The sequence below is a fragment of the Gorilla gorilla genome, chromosome 19 (genome assembly GCF_029281585.2).
Source record: "Gorilla gorilla gorilla isolate KB3781 chromosome 19, NHGRI_mGorGor1-v2.1_pri, whole genome shotgun sequence".
Classification (NCBI taxonomy): Eukaryota; Metazoa; Chordata; class Mammalia; order Primates; family Hominidae; genus Gorilla; species Gorilla gorilla.
In genome coordinates, this window is record NC_073243.2 from 33706385 (window position 1) to 33721872 (window position 15488).

Here is a 15488-nt window from a genome sequence, read left to right on the forward strand (position 1 = left end):
TTCTTTCTTTCATTCATTTTGGCCTGAGAATCCAGAACATAATCATGTAGTCATTTTACATTAAAACTATGTCTACATCAGACATTACAACAGGATTACACCACAGGCAGGCACCCTGGTGGCTCACACCTATAATCCCAGCACTTTGAGAGACCCAGGTGGGCCGATCACTTGAGGCTAGGAGTTCAAGACCAGTTTGGCCAACAAAGCAAAACCCTGTCTCTTTTAAAACTACAGAAAACTTAGCTGGGCAAGGTGGCTCATGCCTATAATCCCAGCACTTTGAGAGGCCGAGGCAGGCGAATCACTTGAGGCAGGAGTTCAAGACCAGCTTGGCCAACGTGGCGAAATGCCTTCTCTACTAAAACTGCAGAAAACTTAGCCGGGCGTGGTAGCCAAGGCCTGTAGTCCCAGCTACTAGGGAGGCTGAGACAGGAAAATCGCTTGAACCCGGGAGGCAGAGGTTGCAGTGAGCCGAGATCGCGCCACTGCACTCCAGCCTGGGCCACACAGCGATACTCTGTCTCAAAAAATAAAATAAAATAAAAAATAAAAAAAAAAACACTACGCGGTTAGGTCACATAATTCTAACTGGTTTCTGATCCAGAATGTGAGCTTGTGAGCCACTATTTTTTGTTGCTGTTCTTTGTATTCGTTAGTGTATTAGCACTTGAGTCCAATACTTAAAATAATAAAGATAATCACTAACAGCAATGTTGTACCTGATTTTGTTGCAGGGTCATTAGAATTCTGTTGTGATGTTTATCTCTCATTTTTCCTTAAGAAACTGGGTTACTTCCTCCGAGCCCCGCGGGGAAGTCAGAAAGCCAACGTTAGAGATAACGTGGCAATGCATTTTAAGAAGAATCAGCTCCTAAGAAGTGGGGACAAAATATATTATCGGACTTTGCGGACGTAAACACGCCCCAGCAGGTTGAAGCCTGCGAGGAGTAAGGTTTCCCTGATCGCGGGTCCCCCTCCAGCCCGCCCCTGGTGCTGGCGTCCATTGAACGACGCCCTGTCGCCGCCACTCCCAGAGGAGCCGGGCCCTCGCGCTCCCTCCAGGATGGGACAGGATATGACAGCTCGGTTTGTGCACCAGCATCCTTAATATTTCCTTCCTTTCAGAAGCAAATAGAGCGTTCCCTTATCTGAATGCTAATTTCCTAGTTAAAAACCCTCCCTTGCTGACAAGGGACTGAAAGAGTTTTAAATCACAGATGTAGAGTATCAAATGCAATAATGCTCTTGCGATAGTGCATTGAAGCCTCAATTAATTAACCCTTGGGCTAAGTAGGCAGGTACATGGCGGTGGCCGCAGGCGGTGGATGGATGAGATTTAAATGTGCATCTCATTTCCCCAGCACGGAGCATGCCGTTTGGTTCAGAAAGGAGTCATTTTGCACACTCGCCTCATTTACTTGCTGCTTTAATCCTCCTAATTCCACCTGAGATCAGGGGAGAATTGAAAAGGAAGGCGAGGAGCAGGGGCTGCGGGCCGGGCTTTTGTTGCTCGCGGTCCCCGGGGGCCGCACCGCGCCGGGCCGCGTGGGGGCTCTCTCCTTCCGAGCGGGCGTCGGTGGGAAACCTGCGCGGCGAGAGACAGGGGGATGGGGCGCTTTTGACGCGACTATGGGGTGCGGGCAGTCCCGGAGGAGGATGTCCGGCCAAGCTCACCCTGCCCAGGTGCCGGATCCCCAGGCCAGGCTGCGGCCTGCTCTGGGCTCGTGGGGCGAGGCCGCAGCGCCCCGACGCCGGGTGGGCGTGTGGGTGGAGTGGAGACTTGGGTCCCTCGGCGCATGGGAGTCCCGCCGCCTGCGGTCGGGAACCGCCTCCCACCCCTGGCCCGGCCCGGGCCGGGAGCCGTGTCCCGCGTTGACTCGGTGTAACTCTCCAGCTCATTTCTCTCCACGCGATTTACCATCTGTGAACTCGTCTTTAACCTAATAAAAATCATCTAGCTTTTGACTAACAAGAAAAGGAAACAGTGCTCATTGTGGGGTTTGGGGAAAATGGCTTCACTAATGTGCAGGATGAGAACGGAGTGATTTATAGGCGGTTTTAACTGTAGGCTATGATTAGGGGGCTGGTAGTAAGTGCATTAGATGTCTAAGTGTGGCAATAGAGTAAATAGGCGTTTTATTTATCGCAGTGCCAGGGGCCTCTTAGCGGAAGAGCGCTTCTACAAATTGAAATATAGCAGAGTTTACACTCCTGATTAGGGCTTCAAGCGCAGAGCCCAAGGCTATCAGCTAAGCAGAAACAACGCTCGCTGACACCTAATTGTCACTGGATTAATGTGCAAACAGGGACAGCGAACAGCAACAACAAATAACCTAGTGTCAGAGCCGTTGGTGGCAGTGTCCACTCGCAGTGACTTGGGGCCAAATTGGAGTTTATATGTCAAAACAGGCTCAGATCAATGTGTTGGGCTCCTCCTGCAAAAGGCTGGATGGAGTCATGGCAGTTGTTGATGTATGTGTGTGTGGGCATATTATGTGCCGGGGAGTGGAGGAGAGCAGGCAGACGGAGGAGGTGAAATGCCTTTCCATTAATTTTTTTTCTGCTTTATGCTCCCGAATTCACAGCTATTAAGATAAATTTATGTGAATCAGGTCTTTCTCTCCAAGATCTTGTGACTTTCGCCTGTGTCTCCATATAAAATTTAATAACCTTGTTTGTGAATCAAATCATTCCCACAACAACAGATTCAATCTGGGTTGCCACCTGTCTGGCTTTGGACGGGAGCAACCGAATTGGGCAGCTGGGTTCCAGCCTTTCACGGGGACTGGTGGTTGGTTGGCTGCCTGGCAGGTCCGTTTGCCCTGGGGTTTTCCAAAAGCAGGAGTAGATGCGGCTGACGTCTGAAGGGGAAAGGGAGGACAGCCATCCATATTCCTGAGACCCGCCTTTTCTTCGAATGACCAAATTGGTGGCAGCCCTATTTAAAAAACACAAGAATTCATGAGAGTCTAAAGCAAATGGGGGAATAGGTTACCATCCAAGAAGTTCTTATGCTCCCTCATTTTTCTTCTACAATTAGCCATTTAGGGAGGGAAAAAGTCACAAATACATGAATTATGTTCTTAAATGTATTTCTAAAGTTCTTAAGTTTTATCGAGCATGAAAGTTGGTCTTTCCCTGTGTTAAGGACTGAAGAAGCTATAGAACTAGCTAGTAGCTCAATGGTGCAAAGTCTTATGATTTAAACTTGACATTTGCAATTTTTTGCCGTAAAACATTACTTTCTTTATTTCAAGACTTTAGTTGAAAACCTCGTAATTCCCTTTAAGCTCCATTTGATTGTCAATTGCACAACTCTCTCTAAAGCTTAGGGCTTATGATTTTCATACACACATGATTTATGCTTTTTGTGTCACAATATAATGTACTTTGGTACAGCTCCCACTTATTTCTCTTGCATCACGAGAGATTTTCCTCTTAGAGGCTGGAAGTTTTATAGTGAAGCTGTGAAAGAGGTGTGATCTGGCTGTACGTCTCGTTGAATTGTCCAAAATTGCCATTTTTCTTGCCCTGTACAACCTTCTGCGCCACTCCATTTAATATGTTTTCAGAAAATGTTGACCTGGATATCTGCATATCTGGGTAAAAGAATGAAATTAATTTCACGATTGAAAATTTCAATAGCTGGCTACAGAAAGATCATTCATTGCCTCAAGTATGGGTAGAGAGATAGCAGAGCCAGTGTTGGATGTTGCAAACACAGATTTCCTTTAGTCCATTTGTTGTCAGTAAATCGTAAAGCTGGATTTGCAATGGCAAAATCCCAAATATGTTTTACTGGATTGATTCAATGCGTTTTAGTTGTAAAACTCTAAGGTCATCCAAGCTGCTGATTAGAGCATAACATTTAAGTTAATGCTGTATATTAACACAATACTTAAAAACAAAAATACCACAAAGAGATATTAAGCTTTCTGAAAAACCATATATTGTTATGGCAAATGTTGGAATTCATGCAGGAATTTTGTTGATCCTAATTGTTATACTTTGTAGATTTTACTTTGTTGTCTCCTAGAACTAGAAAGAAATTTAGAGATTATCATACCCTCTTTACAGCCCTATGTGCAGATGACGAAACTGAGGCCCAGAATGGTTAAATATTTTGCTTAAACCTACACACACGCGGTGACATTTTCCAAGTATTCCCTATTTGTCATTATTCCAGTCAAGCCATAAGCTTTATAAGTATGTGAGAAAAACATCAAATGTTTTTGTTATACCTTGTCAATGTTAATTATTCAGGCATTTATAAACATTAACATTTTTCTGGCACAAAAAACTTTTCAAATTCTTGATTTAAGAAATAATTTAAAATGGGTGTTATTCCTTGATTACATATCTAGAAATTGTGAAACAATTACAAATGTAAAGGAGTTTTCAGTATTTGAAAGTGTTGCCATGTCTTGGTTATTTGAGGTTAGGATTATATTGTTTCTTTTTGAGTTTTCTGCTTCTTTTGTCTCCCACTCTTTCTGCTCTTTTGGCTTTTTGCCTTCTCCTCCCAGCTCTACAAGGAGCATACTAAGACTCAGAAGCTGATTTTATCATTGCTGATAAAAATTTCATGAAGAAAATAGGACAGAGCTAGCAGATAGAATGGAGTTTGATTATCACACTTCTCCCTGGCTCTCCCTGGCTATCAGTACAATGGGTAAGCAAGAAATAATCTAGCCTGTAGAAGAAAAGGTAATATTTGGTAGGCTTTAAAAATAATTCTGCTGGAAAGTTACAGATTTATTTGTGTATGAATCACTCTTGGAATTCCTATGATTGCCTTTGAGGCATAAACTTCAGAATGTGTCTGAACTATTAAGCATCTACCTTGTTGGTGTAGCTAGGTGTTTAAGAGAAATACACTGAAATTAAATTATGCTAACCAAGAAAACAGTTAGCCCCTTACCCCCAAGTTTAGGTGTATCTGTTTAAATCTAGATCTAATCTGAAATTTCTGGTAATGTGGTCAGACTCTGGGTAGCATTTGGTAGCTCTGGAAATTATAGTCACTCTAGCGAAACTGCTGAAATCTAAGCTGAGGACATCATGGGCACTATAAACCTGGAGTCTCAGCTACAATGTATGCTAACTAGATCCACTCACCTCCTCTCGGCTTCACCCTGAGTTCTTGGGAATTTCTTTGTTTCTTTTTTTTTTTCTTCTTTTTTTTACTGAGTTGGAGTCTTGCTCTGTCGCCCAGGCTGGAGTGCAGTGGCACAATCTCGGCTCACCGTAACCTCTGCCTCCCGGGTTCAAGCGATTCTCCTGCCTCAGCCTCTTGAGTAGCTGGGACTACAGGCATCCGCCGCCATGCCCGGCTAATTTTTGTATTTTTAGTAGATACGGGGTTTCACCATATTGGCCAGGGTGGTCTTGAACTCCTGACCTCATGATCCACCCCCCCCCCCCCCACCCCTGGTCTCCCAAAGTGCTGGGATTACAGGCATGAGCCACCATGCTCGGCCTTCTTGAGAATTTCTTAACCAGACATTATAAAAAACAAAAATAGTACTAGGTCTGTAACTGGGCATTTTTGTATAATAAATGGTTTAAACACAATTCTGATTTTATAGACTAAAACGATTGTAAAGAACTCTTAAAGGAAGAAAGAGAAGCTATTCAGGAATTATTTCCATGAAGGGAATATCATTTGTCCTGGGTGAACAATTCGAGAAGCATTTGAGAGTAACCAAAGCCATTTCAGAGAGAAGAACCAGGTGTTGAAGGGAAAAGACTGCTGATGTGGGACAGGTGGGAGGCATGGTTAAAGTTGGTGCCCTAGAATCATATAGTGGGGTGGCCTTGAGCAAGTCATTGTCAGACAGCCATGAAGCAGTTTCCTAACCTACAACCAAGGGACTAGGCACAGAATTTCTTAAGGTAAGGTCCACAAGCCATTAGGTCAGCATCTAATAAGCCCCTCCAAGGGATTATGATGCACTCCAGAGTTTACAACGCTTGGATCAAAGAACCTATGCATTTTCTTGTAAATGCGGGATTTTTAATTATTTACACTTTAGCAATTTAAACTCTATTACGGTTTGTGGAAAAGACTTAAAGAGACACTGATGACTGATTTAAAATACTCTTTCAGGCCACAGGAAGACTTCATTAGACAAACTCTTCAAGAACTCTCTTCTTAGATTACACCTACCTCATGGAGAACTGCAATGGTTGTCTCTATTTGCTGTTTTTGTTTTGTTTTGTTTTTTGAGGTGAAGTCTCGCTCTGTCACCCAGGCTGGAGTGCAGTGGCGTGATCTTGGCTCACTGCAACCTCCACCACCCAGGTTCAAGCGATTCTCCTGCCTCAGCCTCCCGAGTAGCTGGGACTACAGGCACTCGCCACCACACCCAGCTAATTTTTGTATTTTTAATAGAGACGGGGTTTCATCATGTTGGCTAGGCTGGTCATGGACTCCTAACCTCAGATGATCCACTCGCTTTGGCCTCTCAGAGTGCCGGGATTACAGGCATGAACCACCATGCCCAGCCCCTATTTGCTTTTTAAAGTTCTCTTTAACTTAAAAAACCACAATACTTTTCTGTAGTTAACAAAAAATTGTTTGTGGATTAAAAAATACTGTGAGATATCCTCTTCCTAATTTTCTCAACTAGTTAAATTACCATGTTGTACCTTTCAGACGTAGCATGATTTCATCTACATAGTAAGGCAATTTTATGTACTTTTTGTATTTTAACTTTTGAAATGAAATGAAAACCAAAATATTCCAAATTAATATTCTTTAGGATTGTGCAAGAAGCCCAGTTCTTTTTTTTTTTTTTTTTGAGACGGAGTCTCGCTCTGTCACCCAGGCTAGAGTGCAGTGGCGCGATCTCAGTTTACTGCAAGCTCCGCCTCCCAGGTTCACGCCATTCTCTCATCTCAGCCTCCCAAATATCTGGGACTACAGGCGCCAGCCACCACGCCCGGCTAATTTTTTGTATTTTTAGTAGAGATGGGGTTTCTCCATGTTGGTCAGGCTGGTCTTAAACTCCTGACCTCAGGTGATGCGCCTGCCTCAGCCTCCCAAAGTGCTGGGATTACAGGTGCCCACCACCACGCCCGGCTGATTTTTTTTTTTTTTTTTTTGTATTTTTAGTAGAGATGGGGTTTCACCGTGTTAGCCAGGATGGTCTCGATCTCCTGACCACGTGATCCGCCGAGGCCCGCCTTGGCCTCGAAAAGTGCTGGGATTACAGGCGCGAGTCACCGCGCCCGGCCAAGAAGCCCAGTTCTTTAACATCATAAAATGATATGCATCTACGTATATTCCGTATATTTAAACATAATTAAAGGCAAACAAGTTATACTATATCCCAAACATGCTGACATGGTTTGGCTCTGTGTCCTCACTCAAATCTCATCTCAAATTGTGATCCCCAGGTGTCAAGGGAGGGACCTGGTGGGAGGCGATTGGATCATGGAGGTGGTTTCCCCCATGTTGTTCTCAAAATAGTGAGGGAGTTCTCATGAGATCTGATGGTTTTAAAAATGACAGTTCCCCCTGCATGCTTTCTTCTCCTGCCACCTTGTGAAGAAGGTGCCTTGCTTCCCCTTTGCCTTCCGCCATGATTGTAAGTTTCCTGAGGCTTCCCCAGCCATGCTTCCTGTACAGCGTGTGGAAATGTGAGCCAATTAAACATCTTTTCTTCGTAAATTACCCACGCTCAGGTAGTATCTTTATAGCAGTGTGAAAATGTACTAATACACTTGCATATTATTCTTTGGCAAGCCAATTGTAGAAATCACTTTTTTTCTACCCCAGTGCCATAGAGCTAATTCCATTTTCATTTTATAAATGAATCCAATAGGCATTTCCTGCATGGGGCCTACAAGGTTTTTCAGGCTCAACGTGTATCAGTTTGTGTTCTTGCGTGGTTAAAGGAAAAGCAAAAGTATGTAGTAAGCAGTAAGTTCCTTCTCCCATCATGTGTAATATTGGTCACGGAGGAACAATATATTGTGTGCTTTCTGTATATATACACTCTTTGTAAGGTAGGATTTTCCCCCCTTACTTAAGGGAAGTTTTTCTAAGAGCACACCTTTTTAATGGTATTCTTTCCCCTTCTCGGTGAGGGACTATTGATTGAGTGGACACCGCTTACTGTAGCTGTTCCGAGCTGCCAGCAGCAGGGTTTCCTGTGATTGATTTTATATAGCACCTTTTCTACTTGAGAAATCCCAAAGCACTTAACAAAGCAGGGAGTGAGTTTGATGCTGATAGTGATGGCGTAGGCAAACACTGGCAGTGGCATGAACCGGCGGCGGCTCACATTGCTTCAGATTCTCGACTCCAGAGAGCTGGCAGCCAGGTCGCCACCATTCTCTCTGGTCTGCCTAGAATCTCCAGACTGGAAAGGACATCTAGCTATCCTTGAGGATATTCCTTGACCTCCACCCCGACCAGCCCCTAAGTCACTCAAGATAAATAAGATTGGCCACTGCGGGTGGCTTCAGAGGAGTCATTTACTCTTGAATCCTTTATTTCCTCATGGGTTCCATATGGTAGATAGATTTGGTGTCCTGTCCAGTCAGCAGTTCTAAGATTCTATTTCCTGATTTTTTTTATTTTTTGTTTTTCAGAGACAGGGTCTTGCTCTGTCACCCAGTCTGGAGTGCAGTGGCATGATTATAGCTCACTGTAGCCTCGAACTCCTGGACTCAATCCATCCTCCTGCCTCAGCCTCCTGAGTAGCTAGGACTATAGGCATGTGCACCCACACCCAGCTAATTTTTTATTTTTTGTAAAGACAGGATCTTCCTTTGTTGACCAGGCTGATCTCAAACTCCAGGCCTCAAGCAATCCTCCTGCCTTGGCCTCCCAAAGTGCTGGGATTACAGGTGTGAGTCACCACACCCAGCCAATTTCCAGAGTATTTTTTGAGTCTCGAGGAGGTGCAGGCTCAAAAGTAGATTGTGCCAGGCATCTGCTCTGGAGAGAGAATACTCTTTGGCTGATTTTAGTACTAGATAAGTGCAAAAACAAGCAAGAGGGCATCTGCAGAAATGCATGTGTTTGCCCTCAGAAGGAGCATACATTTCTTACTTCTTTGACACCTAGCACAGTGCTTAGCACATAATAACCCCTCAATAAATGTTTGTTGAATAGATGTGTAAAAATGAAAAGCGCCTTTTCAGTGTCAGAGAAGGACAAATTTCAGTCCAGAATTAGGGGTGCTCAGGGCCTAGCATTGTCTACTTTAGCAATAAGCGTGCAAAATAAGCCAGCCCTGTCCCTATAGAGGCGGCAAAAATGGGACAAAAACAATGGTCTTTTTTCCCCTGTCTTTTTCTACCTCGTTTTGATGCAAAAGTGAAGCTGCTTGTTTCATTTGCAGGTTGGGGTGAGGAAAGAAGGAGAAATTTGATAAGGTAAAAAGAACTAACATTAAGCTCAGAAGTGTGATCTATTCACTTCCAGTAAAAATGAATTGGAGAGAGGAGAGATGCGGAAAGACTCCCGGAAGGGGAGGAGAGACCTCACCAATTTGTGTAGGTCTTGAAGCAACAAGGAACCTGTCATTGAAGGAACAGAAAGAAGGCCATATGATTCTTCTTAGGATCTGGACTATTCTTGCCCTCATCTTCATACCCGTGAACTTCCTTAGTGTCTCTAGCAAGGAGCAGGAGGATAACTGGGGAGGGAGAGAAGAAGAAAGTCACACTGAGACCTCTGGGCCCATACATGCCCCTGTACCCCATGGGAGGAGAGCAGTGGCAGTTGCGAGGTGACTTTGGAGGAAGAGTTGGCAGGTCACATCCTGTGGCTCCAGCTGAATTGATACCCAGACGTCTGGTGTGTCATACATCTGATCACCCAGTTAGCTTGCTCAAAAGAGGTGAGGTACACCCTAATTAAAATGTCTGTGTGCATTCGTCTTCACCTGTGGTTTCTTTTCTTTATATGTATGGCCATAGCTTTTATTTTTTTATTTATTTTTATTTTTTGAGATGGAGTCTTGCTCTGTCGCCCAGGCTGGAGTGCAGTGGTGTGATCTCGGCTCACTGCAAGCTCCGCCTCCCAGGTTCATGCCATTCTTCTGACTCAGCCTCCCGAGTAGCTGGGACTACAGGCGCCCACCACCACGCCCAGCTAATTTTTTGTATTTTTAGTAGAGGCGGGGTTTCACCATGTTAGCCAGGATGGTTTCGATCTCCTAACCTCGTTATCCGCCCGCCTCGGCCTCCCAAAGTGCTGGGATTACAGGCATGAGCCACTGCGCTCAGCCTATGTATGGCCATAGCTTTTAAATTCATTTTCATTTTCAAGTAAATAACTTACTTTTGTCTTGCACAGTGCATTGAACTATGAAGTGTCCTTTGCTCTTCAAATAGCCCACAGAGGCCCACAGTATTTTTGTCCTCATTTTACAGATGAAAAAGCTGAGGCCCAGAGAGGATAAGCGACTTGCCCAAGGTCACACAGCAAGCAATAGGTGTAGCTGGAATTCAAACCTAGGTTACCACGTGCTACTTCTCACTCACTGTCCACCGTGCCTTGCTTTCTCCATCTCAAACAGAAAAAAAAATTATAAATCCTGATTCAAAAGAGAAACTGTATTGTTATGACACTCAGCATTTGAAGAACTATGTTTATAGTTTTCTTTTGAGCTCAGACCACACAGCCACAGCCAGCTGGCTTACTACCCTAGGCTATCAGCTAAAATATACCACTTTTTATTTCGTGGTCTTCTTCTTTTTAGGAACAGGAATAAACACCTGGGATTTTTGCCCATAAGGTTCATGGCCACATATATTGTCTCTACTTGGGGCATCCTTGACACTTTGGTAACCCCATCTCTAGGACGAGAGGGCTGGGCTGGGCTGAACCAATGTGCTCCAAGGCCCCTTTCAGCATGGACAGCCTATGATGGCAGGCAGGTGAGAGTCCACTGACCTGCAGCTAAAGAAAGAGGCAAACTGGGGTGGGCACAGCTGGCAACTCAGTTCTTATCCATGCTGGCTTACTGGGAGCAGATGATGGCAGGCATTACCTTTGAAGCTGGGCACATGAACACACACAGGACATAGTTCTTGCCCTCCAGGGGTATGGAGTCTAGTGAAGCCTTCCCAAAGGAGCTTGCATGATTGGCAGTTACTGCTCACATGTTTACTTTGTATTGGTGAATTTTAAGATGTGCCCCTTGCACAATATGAGTAATTTAAAATGTATCTACACGTGATTAATTCTTCCTTCTATCCATTGGGGGAAAAAGCCCTATTTAAATAGATGGACAGACACTGAGTGGGTGTCTCTGTGTCCCAATAAGATGAGCACGTTCTGCCCTTAAACAGATGCACATTGCATCCTTGGGAAGCTGCAATGGACAACGCTGGAGGCTTGCACTGTTAGGAAGCACACCTTGGAAATACCACACAAGGAGAGTAGGGCCTCTGGTGTTTCTGACTGACATGAGTGAACTCAAGAAGAACCTGATTAAGGGAACCAGGACTCTCCTTGAGAGGTTGGGGGGAGCATGGATCATACGGCAGTTTTGTTTGGAAGAAAAGCCAGTCAAAGCCACAGGGAGTCCTTGTAAGGCCAAAGGAGAGAAAGTTGTTCCCTTGGAGAGAGTGGCATTCTGGAAAACTGAAGATCACTTCAGTAATATTGTATATGAGAATCTTTGTAACCAAAAAGAAATGCAATAAATCTCTCAGTTTGAAGGCTTCTTCGATATTTTACAGATCACACAATCATCTCCAGCTTTTGGCACAAAGAAAAATCCACATGACAAACCTTACGGAACATTAGCAATACCAAGATAAGCTACATCTGCAGAATACCAATGAAATTATCCCTACCTGCTGCTGGTGTTTTCAAAAATGTGAGGCGGAGGGTCCATTTTTTTTTTTCCTGTTAAAAATGGAAATCGGTGTTTGAGTATTCCATGAAGTTCTTCAGGTTCATTAACAAGGTCAAAATCAATGTTATTTTACTGTTTGGAATCATTTTTGGCGGAACAATGAAAAGAAACCATAGTAGAAGTAGTCTTAATACAATCATTTTCTTTTCATTGTTCTTTATGGGAAAATAATTTGGCCCGAAATTTAGTGGTCCCATCAGGGAGGTGATATCTTTAAAAAGGTGGTCTGAAGGACAGGTTTTACTGTACTTTAATAGGCTTATAGATTAATATAAATCTTAATATTCATAATCTTTACCATTTCTTTTCTCAATATCTGCTCCATCTATACATCTATTTATAATGTATGTTTCAAACACAAGATATACTTGATTTTTATTAAATATACTGATGGTGCTACAGGGACAGCCACTTGACCTAGTTAAAAAAAGAAAAAAGAGCCAGGGGGTCAAATTTATGGATAGTCTGCTGCTGAAAACAGATTTTTGCAGATAATACAATGGCCTGAGAGCAGGGCTGTCTTTGCAAATTTGCCATGTGCTATTATTTGTGTATGGCCAGGTCAGTAAAATAAATATGTGTATATTGGGTGCCAAGTGTGAGCTGCAGGTGATCATGGTGAAATGTGGATTTCTCACCTGACAGCTTGATTATTCTAATCAAAACATGGAACATTTTCAACCTACATATGCTCACAAAAGAAAATCACAGTGATCACTACATAGGAAATTTACTTATTGGACAGAAAAGAAAATATGTAGGTATGCAATGCTTGGCAAGAATAAAAAAATGCTAATTTATTTTAATGTGGTTATTTAAAGGAAACATTATATAAGCGATTTTGGTTTTATTTTGATTCTGAGATTCCTTGTTTGCCTGTCAGCTTATTATGTTATAAACATCAAAGAAATTAATGAATTGTAGATGTGTACAACATTGATATATTATGTAAAAATATGTACATATGTATATATATCTTTTACTGATTATTAAAGTAATACATCCTTATTATAGAAAATTTACAAAATATGAGGCAAAAACCAAAATGCTCACCACCCAGAGATAATCATGTTAACATTTTCTCTCCTCTGTTTTGTTTTACACAGTTTAGAGGATCCTGTATGTATAAAATTGAATATAGGTTTATTAAATTCCATTGTAGGATCCTATAACTTACTTCACTAGTTCCTATAATTGGATGTTTGTATGGTTTCTTGTTTTTTCCTATTATAAATATAAAAGATAAACATCTTTTATATAAACCTTTGGTGGCATTTCACATAACTGCCCCAGGAGGTAGTCCCAGAGATGGAATTAATGAATTAAGTAGAGTAACATTTTTAAGGCCTTTGATACGTATTGCCAACCACTTTCCACACAGCTTAGGCCAATTTGTAGTGTAAGCTTATTTTAATCAGATTTGATGTACTTTGCCCACATGAAGAAAACGCTGTGGTTTCAGGTTTCCAAAGCACAGATCTCCTGTGATTGGCAATGATGTTCCTTTGTGGTTGCCCTGAGGAAGATGTGAGAAAGTGTTGTAGAGGCCTATTTGTCTGCTGTTAGGGAGTGCTAGTTCTTCTGGTTAATTCACATAAAGGCTTTTTTTTTTCTTTCTTCTTTTTTTAGATTATGTGGTCCTCAGAAATAGTATTTAATGTTTTAAACGTTAATATTAATTGAAAAAGGAGAGAACTTAAATAATTGCCTATATAGTTTCTTTACCTTTGTATGTGTATATTTGTGGTAATGAGAAAAAACCGTGGAATTTATTACTAGAAAAATGGGTCTATGAAAGTATGTATGCTTTTTTGCCCACTCAACTTCCAGCTTTACTGGCTTTAAATATTTTGTCCTCAGTACCTCAGTCCTCTAAGGTGTTTGGCTGTGTGCAGAATGTCATATTCCTGTCCCCTCTGTTGATAAGGATGTGGCTTTGTGTCTGTGGATGCCTGTGTGTGCAGAGGCTGGGCTCTCTGAAGGCAGAAAGCAGTCACTGCCTCTGTGGCTGCTCCCTTGTGGTCCCTGCATCCTACACACACTGGTTTCCCACCACTGGCTGTCTGGTGACAATGTGTCTACTGTGCTTGAAACTGTTTAAATCCAGGGTATCATTTGGACACTGTCAGTTACTCCAAGATTCAACAGTATGGGTATGCCTGCTTTAGACACAGCAGGAATCATGTAAAGGAAGGAAAGCAAGAAGGCTGGGTAGACACACAGCCCCATTCACATTTAAATCCAAGGCCAAGGATTGGGGGTTGTTTTCCGATGAATCTTTCAGTTTCTGCTAGTGTGTGGCTATAACCATTCTAAGTGGCAGTGCACGGATCTTCTTTGCTTTCTGGCTTTCTAATTGGCAACTAAATCCTATTTCTGAAAAGCAAAAATAGATGTTGCAAACAGGTATCTTTCTTTGGGTTGCCTTAGTCACCTTTAGAGTGCCATTTCACAGGAAGAAGGAGAGAATGAAAGTTCTTTTGCTGAAGAGGAGCTTCCTTCTCAAAACTTCTCAGAACATTGACCATGACTGTTCATGGCTAATCCTGGCTCCTTTTCCCTAAAGGGAAACGCTGAGAAAAGTCTGAGAACTCAGGATTGGGGACAGGCTCTAGAGGGAACTAACCCACCTTCAGTGAGGCTTGCTTTTGTCCAGACGCTGCCTATTTAGTACATCAGTAACCTGATTTTATTCAAAATAGAGCATCTCACTATATTTCAAAGTGGTTTACAACTCAGTATAAAATAGAACATCTTTACTAGGGGATGGTGGAATATAAATGTAGAAACACAAATATTAATACTACCCTCACAATGCATGCCTTACAAAAGACATTCGCTAAGTTTTGTTATGTATAAAAACATATTTAGCTACCAACTTTAGTGTCACTGTGGAAAATTGCACAAACCAATATATGTAAGTGAATAATTTTACATGTAGTTAGCATCTTTTCTGATTAAGAGAGTCTTTTAAAGAACATATTGATTATGCATCTTATGTATCCTATGTGGCTAAAGCAGCTCTGTGAATAGAGACCTGCCAGTTGTTTTGTTAAAATAACAGAGTGCAGCTGCGATTAAAAAAAAAAATGAATACAGCTTATCTGGAAGAGCTATTTTTAGTTTTAAAAGGTGGAAGAGGAGGGAATCAAGAGCTAATGTTTTAGTTTGCAAATATAAGAGTTTTGGGGAAGAATGTCAGGTCAGGCAAATGTGTGGGCCACAATGGAATGATGGTTACATATTTGCTAAAATGTTTCCAGTCTAGGACTTCCCAAGTGAGTGGCAGATATGCCTGGGAAAGTCACCCTTGAAACCAAAGAGGGGAGGATGCACACCAAAAGAGAATCTGGTTTTTTACATTGTAGTTGTAATGGGAACAATCACTGTTGCCAAATGTAAACTTCTTAGGTTTGTAAAACCCCAAATAACACCACTCTCCATAGATAAAAATGTATATTTGAAGGAAATAGTTTTACAGTCGAACTAGAGATTGTCATTGCCTCTCAGAAACAAAACAATGTTATCTGTCCAAGAAAAAACACTCTTTGAAAGTGCTTTCCTGAATCGTGTTGACTCTTCAGTGTGTCAGTGGGCAGG

General features: G+C 42.4%; 1 pseudogene; it reads right to left on the bottom strand.

Annotated features, from left to right (window-relative positions):
* Positions 1-1438: 1438 nt before the first annotated feature.
* Positions 1439-1957, bottom strand: LOC101150090 (skin secretory protein xP2-like; annotated as a pseudogene).
* Positions 1958-15488: the final 13531 nt, after the last annotated feature.